Genomic DNA, 11,588 nt, shown 5'->3' with positions numbered 1-11,588 from the left:
ATGCGTTTTGGATGGCTCCCTTTAGGCCCTTTTTGGGCTTAAAAGGTTAGGTGGAGATCTACTGGTAGATCTCTGTGTGCACTGCAAATTAGATCAACAAGGATTTCTTACTCCTAGCTGTTTAGATGGCAACAGCAAAATGAATCACTAAATTATAGTGCTGAAACAGGGTGGGTGGGAAACCCCATGAATGAATTTGTTTGTTTGTTTGTTTGTTTGTTTGTTTGTTTATGCTTTCTATATCTCACCTTTCCTCCAAGGAGGTCAATGGCTCTATCCCCTCCCCATTTTATCCTCACAACAACCCTGCGAGGTAGGCTGAGAGGCAGTGACAGGCCCAAGGTCACCCAGAGAGCTTCATGGCTGAGTGGGAATTTGAACCCTGGTCTCCTCGGTCCACTCCATCACCCTAACAACTACGCCACACTGGTTTTGTATGCAAGGACTGAGCTCAGTTCAGGTCTGGGCCTGGAAACAAAATCCTGAGCTCAAAATTATGTAATTTTAACTATATGTCTTCTGCATCAGGCTTCAGCTGTTGAATCTCAGGGTTACTTTTACACCACAAATTAGATCCTGCAAGCTTGAAGTTTGTAGTTTCCTGCTGTAGAAGGAAATGTGTATCACTTCAGCTGCAATCTGGAGTGGCCCATCCCATTTCGCCACCTGAGGTGAAGTGGGAATATATCACACTCTGCCTTTCTGCTGCACCCCCTTGCCCACCCTGCCACTTCTGCCGCTGCCAAAACTTGGCAAGAGAGGGAACATTCTGCCAAGGCCCAGATGCTCATCTCTTCTGCTCTAGGGGTGGGAAGGATGAGTGGAAATGCGAAGGTGCTAGACTGCCCCACTTTCACTGAACTTGGCAAGGGCTGGGGGCATGGGCATAGCCAGGATTTTTGTTAGGGGGCAGGCTTTTGTTAGGGGGGGCAGAACCTCAGATTTATATTGATTTGTATTGATTTAGGGGGCGCTCGTGCCCCCTCCCTCCTTGGCTATGTGGAGATGTTCCAGAAGGCTTTCCACATAGATTCATAGGAACTAGTTAAGAGTGCTGGGAATTGTAGCTGTGCAAGTAATAATGTGCTTTAAATGTATTATGTGCACACGGCCAAAGTTGCCCCCCCCCCAAGGTGTAGAAAACAACAGCTATGTGCTACTACTGTGACCCTTGCTGTAAGTTGCATCTTGCATTGCAGATACCAAACTGTTTAGGAGGTTGGACTGGAGGACCTTCAAGATCCCTTCCAACACAATTTTTTAAATGTTTTAAGCACATAGCTGGAAACAGTGCAGACTCAAAGGTGACAGAGGTTTCTGGCCTACCGTAGCACTTGAGTGCTCAATGGGCCAGTCAATGAACTATCACCACACACAGACATCCTGGAAGCTGTCCTGTGGCAAGGTGTGGGCTGCAAAAGGATTTCACCTTTTCATCCCTTCCCTTCCCTGTGCTCAGTGGCTCCTCTCTTGATCAAGTTCTCTTCCCTCAGTTTTCACCAGTTTACCATGTAGAATATTAGTATTTCAGTGCCAGCCATGCACCAGTGCTTGAAGGCACCAATGCACTGAATGGGAGCATAAGACCTGCTCCTGAAATACCTTCTGTAGGCATGATAGAAAGCAGCAGGTACACCACGTTTCCACTTGTGTTCAGTGACAGAACCAGATGTGTGGAACACTGATACAAAGGGAGGCCTGGGGCATGTGGGGAGCGCCTGCTTCTCAAAACTGAACAACTGTGGTTTGCACCACACTCTTAGGATTAGAGCAGGAACCTATGCACTCCATAGATGTTATTGGACTCCAACTCCCATCAGCTCCAGGCAGTACAGCCAGTGGTCAAGGTTTATGGGAGTTGTCCTCCAACAGCATCTGGAGGGCTACAGTTTTCCCATCCTTAAATTAGAAGGTGGGGCTTTTGCAAGGATGGGGAGCCTGTAACCCTCCAAAGGTCGAATTAACTTCCATCAGACTCAGGCAGTGTGGCTGATGGAGTTCCCATCCAGTAAGATCTGGAGGGCCTAGTTCAGTGAGTGTAGTATGTAGGAGGCTTTAGTCTAAGCATGCCTCTTGGACATTAAAAGACTGCAGAAATTGTTGATCACATTAAAGAGTGTGCAGCGGCAGTTTAGCCAGCCTTATCAGCCTCCTCCCCCACTCCCAGGGATTCCAAACCTTAATAAACTGCCAGGAGAATTTATCTGACAGGTTGAAGGGTTTTTATCAGGACTTTGAAGTGGTAAATAAACAAACTAAATTAGTCACATGAGAAAGATGTCCTAGGATGGAAGAGAGTGTTCCTTGGGGTTGGCTTTTGATTCTGGAGGCAACCCTGGCCTGGTATTTGGGGCGGGGGTGGGCAGGGGGCAAAAGAGTGTGGGGGGGGAAAGAAAACAACTTATGCAAAGTGTTGAAAATTAAAAGCAATTGTCATCTCGCAAGCATATAATGCACTATTTATTTTTCAGCACAATATGTTGGATAAAAAATAAGGTAGATTATTGCTCCTCCTCTGTGAGAGGCGAATCACATTATAATGTGATGTTTTCACTTCACACAAAATATTTGGGGGGTGGATCACATACCTGGAGGAGGACTTTAGATCTGAAGGCATGAAGAGCTGAGATTTATCAGGGCTAACTATTTCACTGATCTATGCAAAAGTTAGTTTTTGTATAATGGAATGATGGTGACTATGTTGCCTTCTGGGAATGTGTCCTTATTGTCACTCACTTTCCCTGTCTCATACAAATGAATGGCGCAAATAGAAGCAGCTAAAACTAGGGGAAATAGGGGAGGAAGAAGGGACAGACATGCTCATTTGAGGAAATATCACTTTAACTTAAGCTTAGAATTGTAGAGTAGACCACAAGGACCATCTAATGCAGGAGCCTTTTTGCCCAACATGGGACCCATGACCCTGGGATTAAGAGTTCTCATGCTGTACCAACTGAGCTACTGGTCTGAATGCAGAAGGGCCAAGATTCCCAGATCCATCACCCCTTAAAGTAAAGCAGGTCTGGGGAACATGTGGCTCTTCAGTTGTTGTTGGACAGAACCTTCCTTCAGTCCCAGACAGCATGGTTAATGGTCAGGGATGATGCAAACAGTAGTCAAAAAATACACAGAGGGCCACAGGCTCCCCAGTCCTGAAACAGAGGACTTCTTCCAATAGAGGAAAATAAAGTAGGAATCATGACCCACTCACTGGGCACCACTGTTTAAGGATATTGACAGGCCGGAAGGTGTGCAGAGGAGGGCAACCAAGATGATCAAGGGTCTGGAAACCAAGCCTTATGAGGAACAGTGGAAGTTGGGTTTGTTTAGCCTGGATAAAAGGAGACTGAGAGGGAGATATGAATAGCCACCTTTAAATATCTAAAGACTGGTCACATGGAAGACAGAGCAAGCTCGTTTTCTCCTGCACCAGAGTGCAGAACCCAAATGAATGAATTTAAGATAACTTAAAAAGAAAAGAGATTCCAACTAAACGCCAGGAAGAACTGTCTGATGGTAACAGCTGTTTGACAGTGGAACGGACTCCCTTGGTACGTAGTGGAGTTTCCTTCCTTGGAAGTTTTAAAGCACACGTTGGCTGACCATCTGTGCTTTTGTTGAGATTCCCGCTCTGGAGGGGGTTGGACTAGATGACCCTCAGGGATCGATAGCCATATTCAAATATCTGAGGGATTCTCACATGGATTACATAGCAAGCTTGTTTCTTTTCTTCCCCAGAGAGTGGGACCGGAACCAATGGAGTCCATTTGCAAGACAGGAGATTCCAAAAACTAAATATTAGGAAAAACCTTTTGATGGCGAGAGCCATTCAGAAGTGGGACAGACTACAGTTTTATGATTCTATGACCACCATGGGCTTAACAGAGGAGTGGTGAACATATGTTCCTGGCATATTTTGGGAGTACAACTCGTACCATCCTGATTGTTGGCTAGGGATAACAGAGTCCAACAACACTCAGAGGGCAGGCTCCCATCCCTGACTCAGAGGCTTGCTTTCTGCTGTTTGTAGTTTAGATTGCATAGGCAGTGCTGGGGAACCTGTGGCTTTCCAGGGCAGTTGAATTCCAGCTCTCATCAGCCCCAGACAGTATAGCCTCTGGTCAGGGATGGTGGGGGCTTTAATTCAGCAACATTCGGAGAGACACAGCCCTGGCTGAAGCAGGATGGTAAAGCATGAAATAATAGTGCCCTTCTTATGAGCAACACAATATATATGCAGCAGAGCTTCTCTCTCTGTCTCTCTCTCCCTCTTTAATGTACCTAATTTGAACAAAAAGGTTATGTTTCCCCTGCCTTTCCTGCTCTAAGCCTCTAGAGGGCACAATGGCACTAGATGTTCTGGAAGGAAGACCAACATCCTGTATTACCAAGCTAAAGAATTGTTGCCAATTGCTGGATAAGAGTAGGAAGGGAACACAGATAAAAAATATTTAGGAAAGAGTTCGCGATGACATGAGCTGCTTGATAGTGGAACAAAGAGTCTTTGGAAGTGGTCAGTTCACCTTCATTAGAGATTTCCAGAGGGCTGCCTAGCAGTGCATTTCCTCCAGGGGTACAGAGTTGGGCTGGATAATCTTTTAAGCCTTTTCCAATTCTGAGTATGATCTTATGGAAGCATCTACTTCCTGTTTTAAACTAACCTGAACTTCTTATGTCTGAACTTTGGGGTGGTTGGGTGTACCTTTGGTTACCTTAAACTTTAAATTAAACTATGGTTTGTTGAAAGAAGTCACAATCAAGCCATGGTTGTTGATCCCAACTTATTAAGAAACTACAGCTGAAACTAAACCAAGCTCTCCACAATTCAGACATAATGACAAATTTTGGCTAGTTTAAAACAGGGAGCAGGTGCTTCCTATTTTCTTACAACCACACTGGATGAGAGGGTGGGTATGCAGGGCCTGTGCCCATAGTTTGAGCAGGAGCGTCGGGTAAAGCCCAGGCTTACACCTGGCACCATATAGCTCTTGAGAGACCTATGCCAACACCTGGAGCTGGTTTCTATTACACAACTCCTAGCAACATAATAACAGCAGGTGTTGTTCAAGAAAGCACATAAACCCCCCTGCTTAGCTAGTTTCAATCAAGAGCCACATGGAGAACCATTTTAACTAGAAAATTAACTTCTGTCTGGAGACTGGCTAATCCTTCCAGAGTAGCATTTGCGATTCATTCCATTATCCAACCTTAGTTGATTCATAAATACCCCACCCCCACCACGGGGTATTAGAATACCTTCAGTGTTTTTTTAAAAAAATGCCTCCTTTTATCTATTTCCCCACATCCCTTTATTGTCTAGTCTGAAAGGGGTGGTGTGGATAGAATGAATATCCAGAAGGGAATAAGGTCCGTAACGTGCATGTTGCATTTGAAGCAAGTGGCAACACTCTGCCCACCCAGGTGCCACAAACCCCATATATTTTCTTGGGTAGCCCAAATAACCATATTGTTCTGTTGCCTTGATCAGGGTCATGGGAGCTTTGGATCCCTGCCATTTATGCAATTTGACTTACTAAAATGTGCATATGAATAACCTGTGTCATTACCTGAATTGCTATTAGCCCTGTGTGAAATATCTATGTAAATCAGATATCCACATGCTCTCCCACAATTTCCCACCTCTTTTCTCCTTTGTGTGGTTTCTTCATGAAACGGGGATGTATTGTGCCAACATACACATATTTTTCCTGACAAATAATGTCTGTCTGAATTCAGGTGCCACTCATCAGTTAAAATTCATATTATCTTTGGGTGTCCACCTGATTAGATGTAGAAAACAATCTTGTGGTATTCCATACAGGGAAAAAAATGAATGTATGCCAGTCAAAGGGTATCTATCTGTAACTGTCAGGAACCCCTGTAAGCACTCCCAGCAATCTGACACATCTTCAGCCTTGACAATTGTGTTTGTGATCTGGAGGTGTGCATTGGACTGTTACCCCCATTTTACATCTGTGATCTGCAAATTGGGCCATGGCCTGAGAGAGGGAAGCAGGTGCCTATAGGCTTGGACCTGTGGTCCTGGGATGTCCAGACAACAACTCTCCTTGGGCCTTGCTGATGTGGTCCAAAGGAAAGCAGAGCAATATGTTTGGCACCAGATGACTGCAGGAGTTGCCAGGAGGTGGCATAGAAGGTGCTATCCAATCATCTTAGGGACTCCACTCCGGATTTGGGTTTACTCCTTTGTCTTTTCTTTTCCTGAAGATGTCCCACTAGGTAGATAGTACAGATTGTTCCTCAGGGTTTATTCCCAAATAATTTCTCATGAATGAGTATGGCCAGAAAGCAATAGAGGTTTAGGATCAGAGCTTTCCTTCTCCTGGATGGGCTACCTGCCCAGGTTGATGAGCGCCATCTGCCCCTCACTTCCCTCTACAACACATGCAGAAACCACCTTCTTAACCATTGGACCCACTATTGGTCTCATTTGCTCAATCTGCTGGAGATTGTTTTCACATGCAAGGAAGTCCCTAACTCACCAAGGATTTGAGACCCATCAGCAATCTGCACCTGGTTTAGCCAGCCAATTGAAGTTGCTCTCATGGTGTGGACGCTATTGCATGCTGACAATATTTGAAAATCCATAAAATGACATTTCCATTGAATAAGTCACAGTACACGTGGAAAGATCTTCTAATTAAATCCACTCTCTTTGCTCCTTCAATACCTAGCATGTTCACCTGCAAGATTACTCAAACCCCTTTGCAAACTTTTGATCTTTCACTTTTTTTTACCCCTCCTAACAACATTTATATCTGTGTCAATTCACATGTCCCCCTTACTGTCAATGTCAGGGTAACATGGTTATCTCACAATTGCCAGCACACTTTGCAGACTACAGTTCCCAAGATTCTTAGGGAGCGTGTGCTTTCAATATATAGTGTGCACACAACCTAATACAGAAACAAGGAAAGTTCAATTTAGGACTGGGAAAATTAGAACATGAAATGATCAAATTCTTCCCTCCTTAATCATGAAGGCCACAGCTGCCTCATCCCTGCTACAGGGAATCTATTTTTTCATAGGCATCCACCAGTCTCAAAGAGAGGGGAGAGGCTCGGTTAATAGTTTCTTGCAAAAACAGATGGCCAGGGATTCAATGATTACTTATTATTTTTAAAGGAAATCCATTGCTGGAGAATTTGCTGGATTTATAATGGAGAAGGATTAAGGAGTGTTTAGTTGAAGGGTAGCTAAGCTATGGCCCTCCAGCTGTTTCTGCACAGCTCCCATTGCCCTTGACTACTGGCCATACTGGCTGGGCTTGATAGGAGTTGGAGTCACAAGCTGGCTGGTTGTTATTACCGGCAGTTTGTTCTAGAACTGCCTTTTGCTTATTTCAAATGATCCTTCAAGCAATTGCTCTCCTTGACTTGAGATTATACAAGGCATCCTTTGCTAATGACCAAGCCCCTTCTTTGCCTGAAGCAAGATTGGCTGGTATGAGGGTCTTTGCAGGGCTGGAGTAAAGAAGCTCATCACACCTGTGCAATTCCACCCACTCCCCATTAAAAAGAGGGAAGGATGAAAAGGAGCTAAACACAGTTATATTCCAGCGGGTGTTGGGATCATTCTGTCTAATAAGTATTTTTACTACATGTTTTATCAGGTGCCTGAAAGTGGATGAGGATGCAATACTTAGGATGCAATACTTTTTGCACAATCGTATTTCCTGTGTTTATAAATGGTGGTTAGGAATGAATTTCATTGTGTAGTCAATGACTCTGAAGGTTCCTTGAAACCATGGGGATAGGGGAGAAACCTGGCCTTAATTTTACAACTGAAGTTTTTAAAATTCTGCTTTTCTTTACACAAACTCCAGTATATTTTAAGCAGAGGATATATATATATAGTTCTACATTTCATAATCTATGCCTGACATCCACAGGTGCTTGGCATCTCTAAATTGTAGATAAATGCTCATTAATAGAAAGAGGCTGAGAATGACTCCACAACGGAAGCCATTACCCTGCCAAAGAGTTCCAAAATGAAAATCAAAGGCTTAGCATTTCATTTCTGTATTAATGTTAGCAATTTAATTATGCTAATAGAAAAAAAGACTAATTTGTGTAAAAGGGCAAAAAAAATTGATGGCAAGCTTTTTTTAAAAAAAATAAGTCTAAGGCTAAGCCCACGTAAATATTTAAAGAGCACCCAACTTCTGCAGAGTTCAGAAGGAAATGAGTACAATGACGGATGAACAGCAGAAATGTTGCATTTGAACCCTCTCACTGATAGGGATACATTCATATTGCATTTTATTTAACTAATTCTGTTGCAAAATAGGAATACCAAACAAAATTCACTATACTGTCATACCTCCAGTTACATTCGCTGCGGGTTGCGTACATCGCGGGTTACGAACGTGCCGAACCCAGAAGTGCCGGAATGGGTTACTTCCGGGTTCGGCGATACACGCATGCGCAGCATAGCTGCCAAGTTATCCCTTTTTTTAAGGGAAATTCCCTTCTGCTGAATAGGCTTCCTCGTGAGAAAAGGGAAAACTTGGCAGCTATGATGCGCAGATGCGCCAAATGATGTCACACGTGGCAAGCATGCACAGATTCGGCACTTCAGGTTGCGTACTGCTCTGGTTGTGAACGCATCCTGTTTGCATCCAGAGGTACCACTGTATACAATTTGTATACAGCTTTGCCTTGCTGTAGTGACAGTGCATAACTGCCTTTTTATTGTGTTTTAAATACATTGCAAAAGCCACCTTAAGAACTTCAGTTAGTAGGCAGAAGACAAACAAACAAACAAACAAACAAATACCCCCCCTGCCAACTTACAACTCACAGTAATGAAAAGAATACTACAAGGTTGTACGGCATCTTGGGATTGGTTGTTCCAAAATGTTACCAAAAAACAAAACCCATTCTCATAAATCCAGCATTATTTCTCTCTTTTTGATTTCTAAGAGAAATAAGCATGATGTGCAGGTCTGTCTAGGGCGAACATGCATTTTTATTGTATTTTACAATGTCTGTTACCTGCATTGAATTGCAGAAGGAAAAGTGACAGAAGTATTTTAAGTACTGTACCTAAATATCCTTGCTGCAGACTGGCAGAAGGCAGTAAACAGAAGGCACATCTTGTCTTCTATCTCCACATCTTGCCATTAAGTTCTGAATATTGTATCATGCTACCTACATTTTTGTGGCCACATGTTTGCACTACCCCATCTAGTTGTCTTAATAAAACCAGCAAAATATCAAGTGGTACATTGCACATAAAAAGGTAAAGGTAAAGGGACCCCTGACCATTAGGTCCAGTTGCGGACGACTGGGGTTGCGGCACTCATCTCGCTTTACTGGCCGAAGGAGCCAGCGTACAGCTTCCAGGTCATGTGGCCAGCATGACTGAGCCACTTCTGGCGAACCAGGGCAGTGTACGGAAACGCCGTTTACCTTCCCGCTGGAGCAGTACCTATTTATCTACTTGCACTTGAATGTGCTTTCGAACTGCTAGGTTGGCAAGAGCTGGGACTGAACAATGGGAGCTCACCCCGTCGCGGGGATTCTATGTTCTAAATATACCCAGTTTCCTAGTGCAATGCAAACTCCAGATTCAGAAATAACAGCACCTCCCGCCCACCTTGCCGCCAGTTTTTGGAATGCTTTCCCCAGGGCAGTTCACCTGGCACCAAATTTACTATCATTCTGGTGCCAGTTAAAACCATTTACATGGGCAGGTTTAATGACATTGCTGTTAGTTACTCAATCCAGTCTTTTAGTGTGTATGTTTTAACAATTGTTACCACAATGCTATTGTGCATGTTTTCATCATGTTTCATTACATTGTACAATGTACATTATTACATTGTACAGGTGAAACTCGGAAAATTAGAATATCGTTGAAAAGTGCATTTATTTAAGTAATGCAACTTATTATTTTTTATTTTCTTTTAATTTTTACAAATGCTTTCTTTTGGAAATTCCACAGTAATAAAACAAATAGCTACAAAAATAAACATCGCTATTACATTTCATTAATTACATTCCATTTATAATTGACCCACCTAACGACCAATAATTACAATGACAACAAATAAAGGCTTGACATATCTTGCTTTGCATGGCATGCATCTATCTCATATATTGGTTTCACCTTTTAAGTTGCGTTACAGAAATAAATGCACTTTTTGATGATATTCTAATTTCACCTGTATATATTGCAAATCACAATGAGACTTTTAGTATAAAGCAATATACTATAAGCAATATAGTATAAAGCCTACAAAAAAAAGCAGACTGAAGATTTGAGTTCCCCTTAGGTGCTTTCTGCATCTTCCAACACCCGTGACTATTAGCCATGTACTGATGTGAGCTGGAGTCCAAGAGCTTCTGAAGGGTCCCAAGCTCCCCTAGCTTTATACCTTTTCTAAAATGTGGGAAAGGCACAGATGGTGCTTTTGTGCACCAAATTTTGGGTTGAAATGATGGAAGGGAACAGCAATATGCTCCACCAAAGCAGTCTGTGAAGGAAGGCAGGGACTGGTGAGGTTTCAGCAGTGTGTGTGTGAGAGAGAGAGGGGGGGGGGGGAGGAAAGGATGCTGCCCTTCATCAGGAAGGCTGACCTTGAAACAGGAACCGCAATCTTAGCATGGTACTGTCCCTTTCCCACTAGGCTTCAATTTTTAATTATGCACCGGATTTGTTGTTTACTGGAAAGGACACGCAGAGTCTAAGCAACAGATGCTATTGTGCAGCTGAAACTGCCTTCCCATGTTATAAGTACTCAGCTAGCAACAAATACCATCCATGTGATAAGATTTTGAATAACTTGAAAGGCAGCTGCATTAGATACCTCCTCCCCCTCAGTTGTCCCATGGGAACAGCAATTCCGTTGGATTCCCTTGGTGGGAGAGCTGGAAAGCAGAGCTCATTGTATTAGCTTTGCCAAAAGTCAAGCCCCACCAGACACCTCCTGCCCCTGAACTATGCAAGCTGGTCATTAATTTTTTTTATTTTTTTTAAAAAATTGTGTCTGATTTTGATCTCCCCACTTTCCTTTGTACCCCTATTCCCTGCTGTGGGGTGTGTGTGTGTGTTGGATTGTAAGCCTGCAGGGGATGGGCTGCCTTGTTTTAATTCCAGGAATGGTTCTGAGATGGCACCAGCCCTTCAAACCCAGGGTTGGATCCAAAGGTGTTTTCCTGGGAACACGATTCTTTGATTCAACAGAAACTTCTCTGGGCAGAAAGAAGTGGTATTTTGTGATTCCATAGCTCTCTTGACCAATATTCAAAAAATATACAAAAGCTGTATCTTTAAAAAAATTCAAGGAATTTATTCATTTTCATACGAAATAAAAAAAAGCAATACGTACAAATTAAACCCTCCATGAGACTTGTAACCACATTTTAAATAATGCAATGCACCACTCTAAGGGGCAGTAACATTTTGTTTGTTTTTTAAGCAGTATATCAAGTGAAACTGGACTAAGGAAATGTATTCAAACTGACATACAGTGAGGCATTTATCACATAGTTCAAGACAGCAATATTTTAAGACAAAATATGACTAGTACGCTTACAGAAACTGGAAAAAACATTTTAGCT

The sequence above is a fragment of the Zootoca vivipara genome, chromosome Z2 (genome assembly GCF_965207765.1).
Source record: "Zootoca vivipara chromosome Z2, rZooViv2.hap1.1, whole genome shotgun sequence".
Taxonomy (NCBI): Eukaryota; Metazoa; Chordata; class Lepidosauria; order Squamata; family Lacertidae; genus Zootoca; species Zootoca vivipara.
The sequence above is the reverse complement of the archived record's forward strand: the minus strand, read 5'-3'. Positions refer to the sequence as shown.